Source organism: Hyaena hyaena, unplaced genomic scaffold (genome assembly GCF_003009895.1).
Source record: "Hyaena hyaena isolate Hyena2069 unplaced genomic scaffold, ASM300989v1 scaffold_0, whole genome shotgun sequence".
Taxonomy (NCBI): Eukaryota; Metazoa; Chordata; class Mammalia; order Carnivora; family Hyaenidae; genus Hyaena; species Hyaena hyaena.
In genome coordinates this window covers 2,853,871-2,873,385 of record NW_024080632.1, presented here as the reverse complement: position 1 = coordinate 2,873,385, position 19,515 = coordinate 2,853,871, and the positions used below count along the sequence as shown (strand labels likewise).

The 19,515-nt window shown below is 53.2% G+C and overlaps 1 protein-coding gene across 7 annotated transcripts in view; it reads right to left on the bottom strand.

The window, feature by feature from the left end:
• The window catches only part of PITPNM2 (phosphatidylinositol transfer protein membrane associated 2), a 141,149-nt gene extending 126,255 nt beyond the window's left edge, over positions 1-14,894 (bottom strand). For all 7 annotated transcript variants that reach the window (XR_005532645.1, XR_005532630.1, XR_005532652.1 and 4 more), the window contains exon 1: positions 14,815-14,894. The gene's annotated coding sequence lies outside the window, so the exon portion shown is untranslated. The remainder of the gene's footprint in view (positions 1-14,814) is intronic.
• Between the last annotated feature and the right edge of the window lie 4,621 nt (positions 14,895-19,515).

Genomic DNA, 19,515 nt, shown 5'->3' with positions numbered 1-19,515 from the left:
GGTGGCGGAGCCTCGTTTGCGCCCAGGCTGTCTGCACGGGGCCCAGGGCACACGCAGGGTGACTCCTCCGCACCCCCGCCTGGCTCCCCCCTCCCGGGCCGCAGCACCTGCCGCTCAGCGGAGCCGGCTCCCACTCGCCTCGCAGCTGTGGATGCCAGGGACCCCGGGCAGATGGCATCTGCTCTTTGAGAAGGTATTTATCTTTCCACTCACTGAGAGCGAGCAGAGCCATGAAAGGACATGCCCGACGTCAGGTGCACAAGTGCTCCCTGGAGACAGATGTCGTTCACACACAGGGACCGAGTGTGGCCGTTAGCTGCCAGGAACGCCCTCCCCAAAGAGCCCGAGGGCCAGCCAGGCCTCTCCCGACTCCCCGATTCCCCAGGGCAGGGAGCTAGGGGCTCCGTTAGGGTAAAAGGAAAGTAGGATCCGGCCCAAGTCTCACTTGGGATTCCAAGACAAGCCTGAATTGTGTTGTTTTGTTTTGTTTCACTTTAACCATTTCTAAGTGCACCATTCACAGGCTATTCACAATGTTATTCAACCACCACCACTATTTCCAGAACATTCTCATCACTGTACATGGAAGCTCTGAACCCACCAAACACTAGCTCCCCTCCTCTCCTCCCCCAGACCCTGGTAACCACCACTTGACTTTTGGTCTCTATGAATTTGCCCGTTCTGGGCACCTCATATAAGTAGAATCGTACAACACTCCTTTTGTGACTGGCTTCTCTCACCCTGCTTAATGTCTCGTCCAGAGTCTTCCTCCTTTTTACGCTGGATGATATTCCACTGGACAGACATCCGTGCTCACTCATTCATCAGCTGATGGACCCTTGGGTTCTTTCCACCTTCTGGCTGGTGTACAAACATCTGCTTGAGTCCCTGCTCTCAATGCTTTTGAGCACAGTGACTTAGCGGTGTAACCGCCGGGTCACAGGGCGACTCTGTGTCTAACCATTTAAGGAACCGCCAGACTGTCTTCCAGGGCGGCCGCCCCATTTGACGTTCCCACCAGCAGGGCACAGGTCCCCATTTCTCCACATCCTCACCAACACCCATTATTTCCTGTGTGTGGATAATAGCCAAGCCCGAGCTTTTAAAAGGAAGATTTTAAAAAGAGTAGCATCTGTTCGCTTTATGCCTACCATTCTGTATGGAGAAACTCCATTCTAGTTCCAGCTCTGGGGCTCATTGCTGGGCCACTCTGGACGGGTGCTTCAGTCACACTGAGCCTCAGCTATGTCCACGGTAGGAACAGAGCCAATGTGCCAAGTGTCACTTCCCCCGGGAGGAAGGTATTTGCCACAGGAATGGGAGAGAGAGTATCTTCACAAACTCTACGGGGTGGCACACAGGTCATGGGAAGAGGGGTCAGTTTCAACTTTCCTTGATTTATCTTTTATGATAATGTATGCACAGGACTAAATCCTTTTCCCTCCAACTTCTTCTTTCTCTGCCTTTGAACGGAGAAGCCAAATTACAGGAAAAAGTAGCAAGATGAAGGAGCAGGAAAAATTCTAGATGATCTACCAAGGGTGACGTTGGCATCACAATAATTGCTGGACCTGCTCACACATGCTCGCTCACACACTCACACACACTCTCACTCACACATACACACTCATGGCACTCACACCTCATTATTGACTCAGTCTGTCCCAATCGATTATGTCACCAGATCCAGAGAAGGATGTAGGGCAAAAATTTTCAGCCCAACTTGTCAGGTGAGGAAATGAATACGCAGGGAAAGGAAATAACCCTGCCCAAGGCCACAGAACACAGTTTAAATGGAGTCTCTGGTCTCCTGGCACAGTCCAGCCAAAGCACAGATGGCTGCGGACACTGGTCCCCACGCAGGGTCTGGGCCCGGAGCTACTTCTTCCTCATCATGAGCAGTGGTAGTAGCATCTGTCTGTCTGTCTGTCTGTCTCTCTCTCACACACACACACACACTGAGGTCTCAATCGAGAAGCCCAGGCTGCCCGGGGAACCAAGTTCCAGGAAGGAAACGGGACCCTCTCTCCTCTCTGAGGGGAGAAGCACGGAGCCTTGGGGGTCCCCAGCCTGCTATCTCCATAGTGACAGGATCACTGAGGCTGTGGGGCTAAAAATAAAACCTCTACCTCCTGACCCCCCCCACCAGCTGTTCCGCTCCAGTTGCATGGGGGCTTGCCAAAGCTTGGTGACACTTGGTGACCAACACCTAAGCAGCAAAGATTGACCCCTGAGCCATGAAAACAGGTGACAGCACACTCAGGTCACTGGTTACATAAATTACCATCTGTGACACTCCGCTGGAGGAGTCTGCGAAGACTGTCACCCACAGGGTCCTGGACAAGTGGGCTCCGTGTGGGGAAGGGCCAGAAAGCAGAGTACCCTGCCCTCTGGGCACAAACCCTCGGGCACCAACGCCCGTTCCCTTCATGGCAGGCTCGGGAGGCTCCATTCAAGTCTTGGAAGAAGTTTCTTCTCCAACTGCACCACGGGACAAGCTTGTCCACTTAAAAAAAAAAAAAAAAAAGTTTACATAATACTTAGATTCGAAGGTGGGATCTCAAAATGGGAGAGTCAGAATGCCTAGATTTGAGTCCACTGGCTATGTGTTCTTGGGGAAATCACTTCCCTCGTGGGCCTCAGTTTTTTCATCTATACAATGGGGTTAATTGCAGAGGGCTGTGGAGGTCCCGGCACAGAAGAGGTGCCACAAGAACTCAGTCACTCTGGTGGGGGTGGTTTTGTTGGTAGGCTAGCCTGACAACCTAACCAGTGAACCCCCCATGTTAGCTGTCAGCCAGCAGTTTACACACACACTGAGGCCCCCCCCCCTCAATCTGTGTGAACTTCCACAAATCACACACACACGGCCTCAGTTTACAATCCAAGTAATCTGCAACATGGATCACAGCTTCTGATGCCTAGCACAATCCTAACTCTATTATGGCTAGTTTTAAAAGGCCTTAAAATGCTCAAATAAAGCACAACGTATGCAGCTCCTCATTAGCCACCCAGCCCTAGGTGAATAATTAAGCATCCTTAATTGGCAGATATGGAAATGTACAGCACAGCTTCCTAGGCACCACTGCACACGGAGCTGGCCCCAGCCTGGTAATGAATTTCCTAAATCAGCTCATAAAGCTAATTCACATCGAAAGTTAATTAGCCTAATGAAGGCAAGTGTGACTTAGTGAATTCCAGACTGACTTTCTGCTCTGCCGCAGCCGCCCCAGGAGGCTGTCGAGGTCAGCCTCCTGGCTTTGATTTCCTGAATCAATGAGGGAGCAGTCCGGGGATGGGAACGAAGCCTCAGGACGCCATGTGTCCACTACTGCTATGAGCGAGGCCTCAGCGAGTGCTCTTAAAGCCACCAAGAGGCAGGACACACAGGCACTTCCTTCTGGAGCTGGCTCTGGAAACTCTGCAAGGGAGAGAAACGTCCAGCAAGCGGAAGTCACAGGAGATCCCAGGTGGGCAGAAGGCCAGGCACCACCAGGCCTCATGCCCCTGACTAGAAAGACAGCGGCTCACTGCACGGGGCAATGACAGTCACCGAGCACCGCCCCGTCCCCCCCCCCCCCCACCATACATGCACAGCTGCATCCACACAGCACATGTTCCAATGGGAACATCTCTACCCATTGGATGGATACAGAAACCAAGGCACAGAAAAGTGTAACTGCCCAAGACCACACCCCTCGGAAAGGATACAGCTTCTGCCTCTGGACCCAGGCCCTCTGAGCTCAGCTGTCTTTCACTGTTCCCAACCAGAGTCAGCATCTCACTGGCCCAGAATCACAACCCAAGTGTCTCCTTCACCAGACGAATGGATAAACAAAATATGACAGTCTATCCATACGGTGGAATATGACTCAACCGTTAAAAAAATGCAGTTCTGTCTTGATCTACATCATGGGTGGGTGAACCGTGAGAGCGCTGTGTCAAGTGAAACAGGCTGGTCACAAAGGGACAGACCCTGGGTGAGGTGCCCAGACGAGTCACGTTCACAGAGACAGAAAGTAGGATGGTGGGCGCCAGAGGCTGGGGGAAGAGACTGGGGAGTCAGTGCTTCATGGGCACAGAGTCTCTGCTTGGGGAAGAAGAAAGAGCTCAGGAGATGGACACTGGTGGCGGCTGCAGGGTGAAGGCGCCTAATGCCACAGAACCGTGCACTTAAACATGGTTAATTAAGATCGTAAAATTTGATGCTATGTGTATGTTACCATACACAAAAGAAGGAACAAAGTTCTTACTTTTGCTTCAATGTGGAGGAACGTCGAAAACATTATGTTTATGTGGAAGACGTCAGGCATAAAAAGGGTCACACACAGGGGCACCTGGGTGGCTCAGTCAGTTGAGTGCCCAACTTTGGCTCAGGTCACGATCTCACAGTTCTTGGGTTCAAGCCCCACATCGGGCTCTGTGCTGATAGTTCTGAGCCTGGAGCCTGCTTCGGCTTCTGTGTCTCCCTCTCTCTCTCTGCCCCTCCCCTGCTCATACTCTGTTTCTCAAAAGTAAATAAACATTAAAAAAAAAAAAAAGGTCATGCATTGTAGGGCTCCCTCTATATGGGACACCCAAAATAGGAAAATCCATAGAAACAGAAAGTAGATTAGTGGTGGCCGGGGCTGGGGGAAGCGGTGGGGTGTTTCCTTCTGGGGTGATGAGAATGTTCCAGAACCAGAGAGAGGTGCTGACTGCACAGCCTTGTGAATGTATTATATGATACTGAACCGTACACTTCAGAAATGGTTAATTTTATGTTCTTTGAATTTCACTTGAATTTAAAGAAAGGAAAGGAAAGGCTATCCAGCGGCCCTTCCTGCCCGCTCTCATGTGCCACAGAGCTGGAACCTCCATTTCCCCTCAGTGTCCAGGCCTGAGCACAGCCAGAGGCTTGAAATCCTTCTGGGTTATTCCAAGCACCAGAAAAGATTCCAGTGGAAGCAGGAAAAATCAGGCAAGCAGGTGGGCCAGGCCACCTTCCCCATGTTTCATTCAGAGATCTCGTGAACCCCCTCTTCCAAGTTCAGCACCAGGCAAGGCACTCTGAGGAAAGCCAAAGTGGGATAACTGAGCCCCTGCCCTTGGGAGCCCCACGGGTGGCTAGGACACCTGGGCCCAGGAGTTACCCCAAGGGGACAACCGTCCAAGGGGTGGCTTATGTAGTGTGAGGAGCTCCAGGGGTGCATCTCCACTGGGAGCAAGGACCCTGACCCACCACCCTGGACAGACGCCTCTAGGCCTTCTGGGAAAAGCAAACACTATACCTCTCGCCGACGGGACCTGATCTGAGCCAGAGCTCCAGTGTGGGCCCACCTGCATCACCAGCTCCTCTCGGCCCAGGAGCCCCAGGACACTAAGGAAGGCAGGTGGTGCAGGGAGGAGAGACAAAGCCTGTTCACCTCCTCCCGCTCTGGCTTCCTGCTGCGCTCCTGACAAGGCCACTCTGGTCCCTGCTCTTTCTCTAATGAGCCCCAGGGTGAGGAAGAAGGCAGCAGCAGAGCAGGAAGAGAGGGCAGACACAGTCCAAGCTGAGCCGGCCTCGGGTGAGAGCCCAGGCTGGATGGTGAACGGGGCCTCCCCCTTACCTGACAAGCTCACTCTGAACTGTACGGTCTTAAAAACTGCCTGCCCCACCCCCGATGAGGGAGCATAAGGCAGTGAGGGCAAAGCACCAGCTAACAACACTCCCACCCCAGGTGGGATGTGTGTGATATTCCTTGGACACTCCTGGCTGCCCAAGAACAAAAGAAAGAGGAAAACAAATGGTTGACAGAGGTCACAATCTACAGAACACAGTCTCCATCAGTTTACAAATGTCGTAGTAAATGACAAGAAGAGGCAGTCTTATCCACAGTGTAACCTCCAGAAACCGGTTGACTCCGTTTCCCCGGAGCCCCAGCATCGCCCTCCCCTCCACAGGGATGTGGGAACAAAGGCAAGAAGGAAACGGCAGGTAAAATGAAATTTCCTCATCACCCGCAGCCCACTGCCAAACACTTGAGGCAAATACAGAGTGACATTCTCCAGGACCCCCCACTGTCCTCGTGTTAATGCCTTACTAGAGGGAAAACAGCCTTAGCCTGACGACAGCAAGGCCTCTGGTATCTCAGGAGTTGTTAGCATATCAAAGTCCCTCTGGAGGCCTCCTTTTTGACTTTACTCCCCAATTCACAGCATATAAGAGCCACTCTTTACAACCCTGCACAGCTCTTCCTGCCCACGGGCCCAGTCCCTGTGCTTTAATAAAATCGCCTTTTTGCACCAAAGACATTCTCAAGAATTCTTTCTTGGCCTTTGGCTCCAGATCACCCCACCATCACCCCAAAACTTCCATCACCCCCACACACAGGAGTTGACCAGCTATCACTCTCCTGTGGGAATCCTGTTCTCATTTGAGGGGGGGAAACAAAGCACCAGACATACCCAGTGGCCCTAGGCCCTGCTTCTGGGTCTCCTATCGGGAGCCTCCCAGGTGCACAGCCAGAGACATCAGGGCCCGAATCCGTAAATGGCCATGACCTTAGAGCATGCTGTCTCAGGGATCCGCTCTAAGTTCTCTAAGTTTGCGGAGCTCTGTGGCCTCTTTGAAAAGCAAAAGCTACACAACAGAGAAGGAATTCTGTTTTCCCCTCTGGGGAAAAAAGAAAGAAAGAAAGAAAAGAAGAAAAACACATACAGACCCAAACTGAGGAGCACTGTGCACTGTTCAGACTGAATCAGATCAGGAAATACTGATGGGACACAACACCACAGCATGGGCGTGTAACAGACATGACTAAACACGAACACGGATATGAGGAATCTGGACCTGGTAAGGTCAAGAGTGAGCTTCCTCTGCAGCTGGCTCAAATCACGACCTCTCTGAGTTATGGCACCCCCATGTGTGAAAGGTGGAATCACCGGGTGCCTAATCATGACCCCTCTGAGCCTCAGTTTCCTCACCTGTAAAATGGGCACAGCAGTACTTAGGTGGGTCAAATGAGGCACAGTGGGTAATAACACTGTGTGTACCAAAGAGTGTTATGAAAAGGTGAATAAACAAGAGAGGCCCCTTCACCTCTGGACCCTATAGTCACTGCCTCTCCCAACATGGTCACCGGGCCCTGAATCACCACCAGCCACTGTGCCAGGCACTAGAGACTGAAAGACAAACAAGCCAAGTCCCTCAGCCTGTGGCTGGGCCAGACCGGGATTCCCCCTGTGGTTTTGAGAGGGAAGAGCTGCCTTCTCCTGGAGCAGGAATCTCGGTATCTGGAAAAGTCCATAATTAAGGGTCAATCTAATTGGGTGCAAGACGCATGCCATTATTAGCCTAAACCCTCCGAACACCAGTCCTGCGGCTACCAGGCCACCAGGACAAACGTGAGTGAACCGGATAGCCCAGAATTTATGAGGGCCTCCAGTTCACCACCACGTCCTTGAGTCTCCACTCTGCTCCACACCCAGCCCCAGGATCTGAAGGTTCAGGGAAACGGAAAGTCATCCTTCCACGCAGAAAGGTCAAACCCTCGGCCTTGGTTTTTTCCAATGCTCCTTCCGGTTGGCCTGGTCCTAAGATTCTGAATGCCTCTCTTTTCCCCCCTGCTGGAAAGTCAGACAGAACATTCCTCAGGAAAGACACTTTTTAGCCAAGGGAAATAACAGAAGTAAAAAGAAAAATGGGTGTAATCGAGTGCTGTAAACCTTCGTACCCAGGCAGTGCAGGGCGGACGGGGCTGGTCAGCAGTCATTCCCGCGAACTCACGATGCTACGGTGAGTCACCGGAGGCTGGGAACCGAAATAAAACTAGCGTTCTCTCTCACAGCACAGGACGGGAGCTCAGCTGCATACTAATGCAGGGATCTGTTAACCACCTCCCTTGCTACTCCCCTGCAGCAACGGCATGAGCTCCGCTGCATCCAACTGCAAATTAATGAGCTCCTTTCCGCACGGGGTTAATACAGATCGTGCTCTGGACCAATTAAACAAGCCACTTCAGAACTTCGCTTCACCGTATTGGAAAATGTCACACACGCAGAGGAGAAATTAGGTCTTGGGTTATGCATGTCCAATTGATGGCTAAACCAGCGAGCCAGCTTTCAGAACTCTCCAGGCTTTTGTTATTAATGGTGTTTTAGTGTCGGGTTCTCGAACACATCAAACAAATTTCCTTTAAACTAGTAGTTACCGACTGCCACGGGGGAAGGGCTGCTGGCCTCCCACCTCCCAGATGGTTCAGCCATAATAAACGTTTGGCCTGTCAGATGCACAACACTGGCGAACTAATTGAAATATGCTGCAAACCCAAAATAAACGTGAAACGATTGTTTCCCTACACGGTAGCCGCCGAACTGCCTTCGTGTCTGGCTGTCCCCTGATGAATGCTCCCCACCCGGCTCGGTGAGCCTCGCTTATGTGTGGTTTCCAAAGGACTTAAATGCTTTTTCCATTGTGATTACCCAAGAGGGGAAAACTGTAATTGCAGAAAATGCTCGGGGTTTTTTCTCCCCCTCTCGTGAAAATGCAAGTGAAAAGTCAACTCTTACAAAGTGCCAAGAAAAGCAATTAATGGGCCCTCCAGTAGGAGGAAGGAGGAGAGCAGATGCACTGTCATGAAACCAGCCCTAAGGGAGTGTCCAGACCTGCTAGGCAGCCCCGCCCCTCGGCCACCCCATGCCCGGGTATTCCCCACCGAAGACGGGAATGGTCACCTTGTTTCTGCCCCGCACTCTCCCTCCCCCACGCACCCCCCCCCCCGATGGCTTTTCAAAGGGCTGCACAGGGACAGCAAGGGACAGCTGGCCACACCCACTGAGCCGGCCCTCCCTCCACCTGCCTCGCTTGGGACCCTGGCGCCCGGAGAGCCCCCGGCGGAGGCTGGGAATGAGGCCAGGTGAGGCCAGCAGGCTGCAGAGCTGGACTCGGTGCTGGCAGAGCAGCCACGGGGAAAGAACTGGCACCCCGTTCCACAGCACAGCCGATGAGTCACCCGGGCCCCACGGAGGCTGCGGGGGCAAGCCCCCTCCCCCCCCAGCTGCCCGAAGAGAAAAGGCCGCCCGTCCCCAGGAGCCACCTCTGCAAAGGGAAAGAGAGCCTCAGAGAGAAGACGAGCAATCATCTGGATCACCTGGGTTCCAGCTCTCACCAGGGCACACTTTGGAAGGGTTCCCAGGAGTTAGAAGGCCAGGATTTGGGGCGCGTTGGCCTGGAACGCCTCCCTAAGAGGGTCATTCCTTTGGGTGAAGGACTGCCCTCAGCTCCTCTCGGCAGCAGCTGAGGGACCTCGGTGGGCTGCTGACCCTCCCTTGCGGGGGCGGGGGGCACAAACACCTCCAGCCTCCAGGCGTGTGGAGGGAGAGGTGGGCACACCTTCTGAAGAGCGCACAGGGGCGCCAAGGGAGGGGACCTATGCCCGAGAACCATTCCTTTTCTACAGCGCCGGAGATGGCAAATCCCAGGGTCTGCACTCCAGCTTCCGTTCTGCACGTGTGGACTGAGCGCCAACGAGGTGCTAGGTGCTGGAGACCCCTCGAGGGGCGGACACGATGGCATGGATGGCACGCCAGGTCCCTGCACCGGGGGAGACACCGGGAGAAAAGAATCTGACCACATGTGCGCCCAGACATGAGGGGGAAGAGCCGTGTGGGGGGTCGCCCAGGGGTGGGTGCAAATCTTGGTGCTGCCCAGCTGCTTCTGCGAGCACAAGCGGGTTGTCATGCCTTCCGGCCCGGTTCCTCTTTCTGTAGAATTTGGGCAACAGCCCGTCCTTATCTCTGAGGAATGCTGTGCCACTCAAGTTGAAAGAAGCCGTTGTGGAAGCGCTTGGTCCTCATTATTCACAGATTCCGTATTTACGAATTCCTTACTCACTAAAACTAACGTTTCGTGGCGCTTACGTGGTCATCTGCAAACATGCGCAGGGCAGGGAAAGACTTGGGAGTCATGCAGCGTGGATGTTCCCAGCTGACGCCGCACAAGGTAACACGCTGCCTTCTGCTTCAGCTCTAGGACCGTAAACAAGTGTCCTCTTTGCTATCTGTTCAGTGCCACGTTTTTTCACATTTTCGTCCTTTCTGTCGGTGACTTTACCACGTGGAGTGGCCGCAGGCCCAGCGCTGAGTCACTGGCCCCTGTTTCCGAGCGGTGATGGGCCTCAGAGAGGAAATGCCTGTGTTAGATAAGGTTCATTCAGGTGTGAGTGATCGCTGCTGTTGGCCATGCTGTGTTAATGAATAACAATAACTATTAAAGAAGGCATCTTGAAACAGAAATATACATAAGACAAGGTGATGTACTGATGGGTGAACCAGCGTGTGACCAGAAGCTCACAGGAACCTAGCCCTGCACGTCCCCCTGGGGCAGTGGTTCTGTGCTCGCTGACACCTTATAGACAGAATGGCCGGGAGTCAGGAGACTGGACCGTGCACACGGCGATGTATGATATGCTGTACGTGGAAGTCTTCTGCTCTGCAGGGCTCCCATTCCCACGGGGGCAGGTAGGCAAGTCCACACCCCACCCGTCACAGGTCCCCCGAGACCTGCTGCTGTTTTGGAGACTCTCTGACTTTCCCCTGCACTCCGACTCCTGAGCCCATTCCCAAAACAGAAAAGCTTTGCAAAGGATGAGGGGCTTCAGCCAGGAGAGGATGTGAAACTGCTTTCTCCATGCTTTCCTCCAAGGCTGTTGCTTGGGTTTTTGATTTGTCTGTTACCGGAACCCTGCCTGTTGGTTAATTTTCTTCCCGTCCTCTGGCAAGGGCAGTTGTTAATATGAGTAATGAAAGCAAATGCCAGCTCTGCTGTCCAACGGCGCTCTCTGTGTCTTTGGCCATAAAGCTTGAGCCTGGGTTTGTCGTGGAGTTTGCTGGGTTGGGTGTGAGGGAGTCAGTACCCCTATACCCATTTTACAGGAGGAAAGGGCCAACATGCAAGGCTGCCACTGTCACCAGCCTTGCTGGTATAGAGTTGAGTACTGAACTGGCAATCAGGGACCTGGGGTCCAGGCTGAAAGAGGAGTTTTGGGCAAGTCGCTTCTCTTCTGCTGGCCTCAGCTTCTGTCTTTAACGGGGTGCAAATGCTCCTGACTCCAGTGTCCTCAGGCACTCTGTCAGGGCTGAAGAGGCATCACCCCCCCACACCCCACTGTACCCTCTAGACCAATCCACTCCCTTCACACCCAAAATTTTCTGGTAAGGTCTTTGTGATTAGACCCTACACACCTTCACAGGTGCTGTGGCCATGAAAACTCCACCCATTCGTCAAGGCCTTGTTCAAATCCTACCTCTTCCAGGAAGTCAGCCCTGACTGCCTTACCCAGAAAGGGCTTCTCCTCCTCTGAACTTGCCTGCCATTTAAATATCTTTTTTTCCCCTAAGATTTTATTTTTAAGTAATCTCTACACCCAACGTGGGGCTCGAACCTACAACTGTGCGATCAAGAGTCACATGCTCTACCAACGGAGCCAGCCAGGTGCCCCCGTGCCTGCCATTTAAGCATCACTTAACACACACAAGCTGTGTTCCCTGTGGGGTACATCTCCCTAACTACACGGTGAGCCAGCCTATGTTTTAGGTGCAATGTTACTTATTGTAATTTAACTCACTTATCTGTCCTGTTTTCCAGAAACCTTTTGTGACTTACAAAGAATACAGATAGATTTACACATAAACATACACACAGACACACAAAGGAAAGTAGGAATAAATATGCTGTCCACGAGGGTGAGAGAACACAATTGCTAGATGGAATACTGCATTGTGCACCAAGCATCCTAGAAGCCAAGGAGGAAAGGTAACCGTAAGTCAATTGGACAGACAGCATGGGCAGGACAGGGAGGGTCACGTAGAACTGGGTACAAATCCAAAGAGCCTTTGGACAAATTAGTTGATCTCCCTGTGTTTCAATTTCTTTCTCTGAGAAAGTGGGAGAAGAACACTGCCTAACCTCCAGGACTAAGGAGGAAGCCCTGTGCGCATGGCAATGTGCACACAGCACGCACACAAGGCATGTCTTCTCTCCCCACCTTCCTTCTCCTTGTCCAAAGCAGCAGCAACCTAGTTTCCTGCCAGGGAGACAAAGTCTGCCTGGCCCTAGATTCTAAAAGAAAGTTTTCATACAAGACTATGTAGGAAGCCCTGAGCAGAGAGGGGGGCAATGCCCCGTTACCAGTTTTAGAGCAAACCAGACGTGGATTTGCCATGGCGGTATTTAATAACATCCCCGGGAACCCAGTAAAAGGTTAACACACGTCAACAGAAGGAGCTACGGTGAAGTAAAGCAAAGCTAGCCTAGCCGCATCCGTGTCCCCTGCAGGGGACCCTGGGAAGCTGGTTTCAGAATGGCTGCCTGCAAAGGGGCTGTGACCTCACGTAAGCAGGGCTGAGACAGGGGTTCGAGCACGTGACAGCTCACTCGGAACACGTCTCCAGCCCAGCACTAAGGCCTCACGAGTGAGATCCCTTGGGCCCTTCCATGCAGGGCACATGGCCCATGGCATCTTTTTCAAAAGCAGCAAGGAATGATCTCGAAGGACCAGAAGTTTCCTCTTCTAATCTCTACAAACGCTGCACGTTCTCCATGACTGGCTCTTCTCAGACCAAGCTGGAAAAACTTAACCGGATGGGATGGTTAGGAGAACATCTGCTTGGTTTTAAAACTGGCCTCTAGACAGTGAGGGAGGAAAGCTGGATTCCCCTGAGAATCTACAAGAAGTCAACTTGGGACAAAACGGGCTCCTGGCGGCCTCTGAGTCGCCTCCCGCCATTCATACATTTTCCTGAGAGCTGACCCTGAGCCAGCCACCGGGGGTACAGAGAAAAGCACTCAGCACCTCTCCTCCAGAAGCTCAGTCTAAGTGGGGAGGTGCGGGGGGGGGGGGCACCGTAAACAGGTAACTGCCATTCCACACGGTGAATCATATCGGGGTAGCACAAAGGTGGGGGTGACCACTTTACCTGGGAAGGCCTGTGAAGACAAGCCTGGCTTCTGATAATAGAAAGCTGATAAGAGAGAAGGGAGGAGGCAGGGCCCAGATCCTGAGGAGCTTGTACTTAAGAGGAATTTTCTTTCAGATTCCACAAGGACCAACCAAGACCAAAAGAAACCAAGTGTCTTAGTCAAGCTCGCACAGACGCTGTGGGCCAGACAGGCCTGGAACCTTGACCCGCGGGGTCCACTTCTCTGCCGCACCGCCTCCCGCACACAGTGAGGTGCGGGAGGCCAGAGGGAAGGGCCACTGCACACTCACCACCCAGGGAACGGCAGAACTTGTACCGTCTAGTCATTTGGCAAGTCGCTGCCTCCAGGACAAACAGCCCTCGCTAATGCATCGTGTTTCTCTTGCAAAGGGAGAGGGCTGGGGATCCCTTCAGATTCCTAGCAGATGCAAAATAATGTAACTGCGACAGCCCAGGAGTCAGGTAACCTGCCCCCTACCCCCGCCCCAGGCAACCTGGGGAGGGGGCTTCTACTCCATCCAGACGCTGACTGTGCCCAGGGTGCTGAGCCAGGGGGGGGGGAGGAGGAGGGAAGGGGGATGAATCAAACTCCACTCCCATCTTTCCAGGAGCTCACAAGCCAGCAGGGGAGATAAGCCAGGCACAAAAAGTAACTGTAAAATAAGGCAGAGCGCGATAAGAGCCCCATAAGAGACATAAAATGCAATGACACTTGTCCCGCTGGGGGCTCGGGTGCTAGTTAGGGTCCAGAGGAAGGAGAGGGGTCTGCCCTAACCGCTCCAGGGGCTCCCAGCTGGGCGCTGGGGTGGGAGCTGCTAGTGGACCAAGAAAGAGGCTCAAATGAGGTCTCCTCTGAAGAACCCCGGTTCTGGAGAGGGGGCAGCACGCAGGCCTGAGACTTTGCAGAAGCGCCCCAGCCCCTATTTCAGAGGCAGGGAGAGGAGTGTAGGGGTGGGGAATCTAGAATTTCCATACAGGGGCAGCAGGTCGGTGGAAAGGGGACAGAGCTAGAGGAAAAGCCTTGAAATGATATTTGCGGAGCAAGCACACTGTTTACTTAGAAGGTGGATTTGGGGTTTCTTGGGGGGGTCACACATTAGGGGGAGGTGGGAAGTGTCCCTGCCCCTGAAAGGCTGAGGGGTGGGTGGAAGGGGAAGCTGCCGCAGCCGGCACCTCAGGTTACAACAGGAAAGGGAGCCTCTCGGGATGGAGACGGGCCAGATTTCCCTCCAGCCCCAGGGGGCATGCGGAGCGCCTCCCTCTAAGTTCTGGCCCCTCTCCGCGGGCCACACCCGTGCTTAGGCCCCACACAGGCCCCCGGCCGCGGCCAGCGCGGGAGGGCTGTCCGGCTGCAGGCGGGAAACCGCGGAAGGCTGGACCGAGGGCAGTGCCCCCCACTTCCTCCCGGCCCCTTCCTGGCCCTTCCTCAAGAGCGCGGGGCCGGCCGGGCCCGGCGCTGCACACACACCTGCCCCCCTGACCGCGGTGACACTTGTCACTGGGGGAGGGGCGTCCTCCGCGCCCCGGCCGCAACCGACGGAAATTCGGAAATTAGCATTTGGGGCCCGACTCCCGAGGGCCGGCGAGTCCCCGGGGGCCGGGCTCCGGGGCGACTTCCTGAGGCAGGGGGTCCCCGCGCGCGCCACACCCTCCTCCCCGCGCGGGGCGGCGGGGCCCGGGTCTCCCACTTTCGCCCTTCCCTCCTTCCCTCCCCGGGTGGCGGGCGGGCAGCCGGGCCGGGGCCGCCGGGGCCTCCGAGGTCGCCGCCCCGCGCCCGGCTCTCCGGGGTGGGGGGGGGGGAGGGACCCGCCGCCGGCCCGAGAAGGGTCCCCGGGCCGCGCCGCCCTCCGGCCGGGCCGCGGCGACACTCACCCCACTCGGCGCGGCCGCGTCTCCGTCCTCTTCGGCCGCGCTGGGCCGCCGCCGCCGCCGCCTCACGCCGCCGAGGAGGCGCGGGCCCCGCGGCCCCGGCCGGGCCGGCTGCGCCCCGCGGCTCCGCGCGCCGCCGCCGCCAGCTGGCCCCGGGCGAGCGGCCGGGCCCTCGCGGGCATGCTCCCCGGCCGTCGGCGCGGGCGGCGGGCGGGCGCGCACGTGCTGGCCCCGCGGGTCGCGGCGGACGCGCAGGCGGCGGCCGGCGGGGCACGGGGCCGGGCGCGCCCGCGGACGGGGCTGGACAGCTCTACGCCGCGGCGCCGCCGTGCCCCGCGCGCCCCAGCGGCCGCTGCTGCCCGTGCGCGCCGGGCCCGCCTCGCATTCCCCCACTCGGCGGCGGGCCTGCGCCTCCGTCAGGCCGCGCGGGGAGCGGCGGCGAGTCCCGGCGAGGGGCCGCCCCCGCCCGCCCCGAGGGCTGGGCTCTGCCGGAAGAAACCCGGCACACTTCGGGGCCGCCTCGCCGTCTCCCCGCCGCGGCCTGGGCTCGCTCCCCGGCCGGGGGTGGGGGGAGGGGCTGGGGGGAGGCCCCGTGGCTCCTGCGGACCCGTCGGCCTCGCGCGTCAGACTTGTGAGTGTGCTAGAGCCCGGTGCACTGGCGGAGAGGCGCGAGCCGACTTGTGGGAATTGGCACCCTTAAGCAGCTTTTTTTTTTTTTTTAAACAATGAAGTTCTTAAGGAGTAAGAGGACAAGTCTAGGGGAACAGAGCTTATACGACGTGGTGAGGCACTTGGAATGTTGTGGGCAAACCAGAGGTAGTTACTGGAGTTCCAAACTGGATATTCCAAGCAGCTTAGAGACCCGGTTTGCGGCGCGCTGGCAGCCAGTTCTCTCCACGACATCGAATACTTTGGCTCTGGGCCAAAAAGATGAAACCGCCCCCTTGGTCGTCACAGGTAGTGGGAGTAGTAACCGCCAGAGGGTCTGCACGCAGCTCCAGCACCCTCTCTCCCGCCCCCCCCCCAAAGAAACTGGAGTAAGGCCAGAAATAGCTTCATCTTGATGTTCTTTCCGGACCGGCCTCCAGTCACAAACAAGGAAACCAAGAGGGTAGTGGGTGAAATTTAAAAGAAATGGTGAAGTGTGTATTTAGACTAGGCAAGAATGGACTTGCCTGCCAAGATCTTAAGTACTGGAATTAAATGCGCACACACCTAAAACCTAGCTGCCCTATCGCCAACTATATCACCTTCTGCGGTTGAAAGGAGTGCTTTCCCCTGGAAGGGCAAGTGCTAAAATTGTAAGAAGACTGTTGAGACAAAGTCAGAAGAGAGCAAAACCACCAAAGGCTGCTCATCCCCTTGGTCACCGTCAAAACTGGAGACTAGGCCAGGAAAGCCATCATCACACAACTCTCCTTAAAATACCCGTCTTCTGACCTATGACAATCCCTCTGGGACAAGAGGTGACCCACTGAATACTAAGCTCTCACCTTCTTCCTCCACCGTGATATGCCCTAAGACCCACTAAGAAAGATTTCGCAGGTCCCTCCCCAGAGAGGCGCTTTGCCCGTCTGCCCCCCAGAACCGAGCACCTGGATGAGACCACTGCAACCTCGCTGTGGCTGCACTCAAACCCATAAACTCCGGAGGCCTTACCATCATCAAAAACAGACCCCATGGTTACCTGGTAGAAATAAATACGCTAACGTCGGAAGACAGTTCATATCCACAAGTATTTATTGAGTGCCTATATGCAAGAATGAAGACAGGATGACCCCCGGCTCTTCCTGGAGCTTACAGTCCCACCACTCCAATACTTGCCTAGCTTTAAAAACAGCAGCAACAAGCACTTGTCTTTGTCTAACCATCAGCAGCACTGGAGGAAGCCAGTTTTTCACATTATATTGGTCACTGTTACAGTGCAACTGTGAATAAAACAATTATCTTTGAAGTCTGTAGTCACAGCAAGGACATGGTGTAGTATGTCCAGCAAATGCAAATTTATGGCTTGATTCCTCCGATTTGAGAGGCATCTACTGAAATAAAACACGCATCAGAAGGAGAAAGCTTCATAACACAGGTCCTAAGAATACTGGTGTAGTTTAATATATTATCAAACTGCCACAGGACTCTTGGCAACAATGATTTCCTGCGAAGTTTGTGCAATATAACTGGTTGAATCAGACCTGTAAACCTCATGACCACTGACCACACACACTCACGGCTGGTAAGTAGGATGTACCTGTAGGATTCTTAAAGGGCCCTAGGTACGCACTTAATTTTTAAAGCTTCTTCGAGACTCGAAGCACAAGTGGCACGTTAAAATTTAGTGAAAACTGCTTTTGAGATAAAAATTAAAATGACAAAAACGTCTAATTTTACTACAGATGTTAAGTGCAGGAGTCAAATTTAAATAGCATTGGGTGAAGCACCTGGCTTTTCAGAGTAAAAAAAGGGGAACACGTTTTTGGTGGTTTATCAAACTCTAAATCATGACCTTCATGTGGATTTTCTAGTGCCCTGTGGCAGGCGCTTCTTCACGTGGTCCTGCTTCACAGGCCATCACCGTTACAGGCCTAATTACAGAACATTCCAAGGGGCAATTATTTTGGTTACATTGCCAACACTTTTGTTTTTAAGAAAATAGCCTATATTTATATCAGATAATCCCCAAATCACCTATTTAAGATGCTTCTGAACTTATACTCACTGGGTGACCAGTTTTGTCACTTAAAAAAAAAATGAACCTCATACTCATACCAGAAGGAAGATCAAACTCCAAGAAATTTCTTTTTTTTTTTTTTTTTGCAAAATGGTGGAGAGAACATCTCAGACCACCTAACAAATATGAACCAACCCAAAGTAATTTTTAAGTCACTTGCTGGGGGCACAACATACTGTTCAATTTAACAAGTACCAAATCACTACTTCGAATTGAAAGACCTTTTTAATTCGGAATGAATCTGAAATGTACTTTTATTGAAAACTGGCTAAGCACCAGGCACTTTACACAATCTTTAAATTGGAAGGGAAGTTTCTTATCACTTCATCTTATCTTTTGCTGCTGAGGCAGGCAGGCCTGAGCCTTGTGGTGACCCAGGTCCACCTGGCTCTCCTGTCTGGTCCCAGCAGAGGCCCCCTCCCAGCATGGCCCCGTTCTCTACCTCTATTGCGTCAGCGTCAGCTGAACACCTATTGTGCCTCAGGGCTCTGGCAAGGGAAGAAGGGGACAGACCTGAGTGAAAACAGAGAGCTAACTCTATATGCATTTAAAAAGGCACTTCCACTCAGGTTCTGACTACACTGAGCTTAGCCCCTGAGGGAACAAAGTGGCTCACCTCCCAGGGACGACAGCTGCTTTCTAAGACTGCCCCCTTTGGGGTTCAGTTTTTAAATTGAGTGTTCCTGTGTGTAAATTCAGCACAAAAGAGGGAAAGATGGCTGAAAGGATTTTCCTTGGTTCTCTTCGTGGCTATGAAGAAAAGAATTGTTTTTAATTTTTAAATAAGTGACTGATACTTCCAATCTATTATACATTTCAAGAATCAAAGCATACATTTTCTGAGAGAGAGCGCAGAAGAGGTTTTGATGGGAGTTTCATATCTTTCTTAAAATAAGCCAACAGAGACTAAGAAGGTAACTCCTTCACAAGATAAAACCATAATCTCTTCTGAAATGGCAATTTCCTATTCTTAAGAAGGTAGTAGACTTTATTTATGATAAAAGTAGGGAACAAGAATATCCTAATTTTCAAGTTCGTTTTTAGTATCACGTACAGAACACAAAGGGAATACCATCGGTAAAGTCAATCCCTTAACTAGATTTTGACACAGCTGCACTGGAGCTTGATTAAAATTCACTTTTTCTTTTCTACAACTAGAAGACTTTAAAAAAAAAAAAATACCACTAATAAAGGCACTTATTCCATTGATGAATAACTGTGATTAGACAGAGGTGTTTAACTGGTGGCAGGAGCCAGGATCAAAGGTTCGATTCATGCATAGGAGCAAGAGGGGCATCATCAGACGCCTGCCTCCCACCCACCCCCGCCCCGCCCATCTCCCTCCCTGCGGAGATGCCCTCCAAGCTGAGAAGAGTGCTCGGCTGGGGCATCAGGCCTGGAAATCAGCCAGGTAAGCTTTGGTGAAGGGTGCTCAAAGGCAGTTTGATACCCCTGCTCAAAGGCAAATGTGTATTCTAGTGGAGTAATGGTTGGCTCGGCTCATGACTATAATATCTATAAGCTGTTAAGAGGTTACATAAGAAGAAAAGACTCAAAAGAACACCAAAATTTAAAACCTGAGCATTGTTAATGGGAATCATTAGGAAAGTTTAGAATGAATCAGTTTATCAGCAAGGACACGAATATGTGGCCACTGGATTCTGACTGGCCACCCGAAAGTGGGCAGTTGAGCAGCCAAACCGGATGAGCAGTCAGAACATATACTTGCTAGTGCTGCTGATCAGAGCGCAGCCTCCTACCCAAGTGCCACCGCCGAGAGCCAAGAGTCGCTGCCAAGGCAGTGAGCTGGAGCCTTCCGGCAAGGCCAAAGGAAAAATCCAGGCTCCGGCTACACGCATTCCCTGTCCATGAATTAGCAGGGTAGGCTGCTCTGATCTAAATCTGGCATTCTTACAGTACCTACTATGGGAGTAGTTTGTGGCAGGGGTGGAGGGGAGAGGGGTTAAAAATGTCTGCAT